General features: G+C 43.6%; 1 protein-coding gene across 2 annotated transcripts in view; it reads right to left on the minus strand.

The window, feature by feature from the left end:
• Nucleotides 1-1,634, minus strand: part of TBXAS1 (thromboxane A synthase 1 (platelet)) — a 227,695-nt gene that overhangs the window by 180,736 nt on the left and 45,325 nt on the right. The window lies entirely within an intron of this gene.

Raw genomic sequence — 1,634 nt, forward strand, 5'->3', positions numbered from 1 at the left:
TCAAGTGATTCTCCTGCCTCAGCCTCCCAAGTAGCTGGGATTACAGGCATGTGCCACCAGGCCCAGCTAATTTTTTGTATTTAGTAGAGACGGGGTTTCACCATGTTGGTCAGACTGGTCTCGAACTCCTGACCTCAGGTGATCCACACACCTCGGTCTCCCAAAGTGCTGGGATTACAGGCATGAGCCACCATGCCCGGCCCTTAGCATATTTTATGATGGATGCCAATGGAAGACAGCTCTTACCTGGCGGAAAAACATCAAATTTCCAATAAAAGGAGAAGGCTTGGGATGTCTGAGGCCTAACTTCTCCAGTCTTGAGAATGCTGACGTGGAGTACCTGGAGGGAAAAGCAGATTTCAAAAGCTGAGAGATGAAGTTGCATTCATGCTTTAGGCTCTGTTAGGAACTAGAAGTACTGAGATTTCTGGAAGTAAAGGCAAAAGAATAGGTTTCCAGTCACCACATTTAAGAAATGAAAAATTAGAGGCCCAGAGTTGAATGAGTAGAATAGGAGTCCAGTCAACCTCCTGTTGAGTGACCAGCTGGAAATCAAGGAATCCTGAAACCTCTGAGCCGGAGATGCCTTAGAGACGATGTAGTCCAACTGCCCATCTCTGATCTAGAATTCCTCTTAATAAATTGTTTTAAAAATGCCCCTCTCTCCAGTTCCTTTCCTTTGCCGCTAAATCTATCATGAGCAATTGCTCAGAAGGCAAGGTAAAAAAAAAAAAAAACAAAAAACTAAGAATGGCAAAAGCTCCCTGTGCAAATGTGGGTACTTTCATGGTCAAGACTAACCCCTCCCTGCCACCCACATAATTTGTCCCTCACCACATTCCCTGGCCTTATAGAGAATATGAAAAATAGGAACGGAGGGAAGGCGCCATGAGGAGAAGACCTATCACCAAATGCTTACAACCTCTTTAAGTCTTTGTTTTCTCGGCCTGCAACCATATGGGAAGCATATTTTCTTAACCAAAAATCAGGAAGCGTGGTCCGACAGATTTCTGTGCCACTTTCCAGGAGAAAGCGGCAGTCTGAGAAGAGCGTGTGGTTGTCAAAACATGGGAATTACTACGGTATTTCAACAGTTTATAGGAACAGAGGGATAACACAGTTAAAGTCAGAACTGGCTTAGAAAAACCTGCACATATGGCTCTGATCCCTAACCAGCAGCCAATTAGGTCAAAAGTTCAGTTAGTTCAGCAAAATTAATGAGTCAAACTGGTTGTTTAGCATCACGCAGAGATCAGTCAAATCACAATTTAAGGGCGAGGAAAAACATGGAGACTATCAGCACAATCTAGCTTTCTGTGTGTATTGAAACTCAACTATTACTGCTATAAGAATCACTCTTTTTTGAAGGACAGAGTATTTGCTACAGTCTTTGATCTTTCCCACCTGCAGTCAATAAGGAGTACTTAAAATAAAAATACTCAAATATTCAGGGAAAGGAAACACAGCTTAAGCGCTGGTTTGCATTATTCTGAACAGTGTGCTATTTATTTCTTTACAGACAGGGTCTCTTTCTGTCACCCAGGCTGGAGTGCAGTGGAGGCTCACTGCAGCCTAAAACTCCTGGGCTCAAGTGATTCTCCTGCCTCAACCTCCCAAGTAGCTGAGACTACAGG

The sequence above is a fragment of the Mandrillus leucophaeus genome, unplaced genomic scaffold (assembly GCF_000951045.1).
Source record: "Mandrillus leucophaeus isolate KB7577 unplaced genomic scaffold, Mleu.le_1.0 Scaffold49, whole genome shotgun sequence".
Taxonomy (NCBI): Eukaryota; Metazoa; Chordata; class Mammalia; order Primates; family Cercopithecidae; genus Mandrillus; species Mandrillus leucophaeus.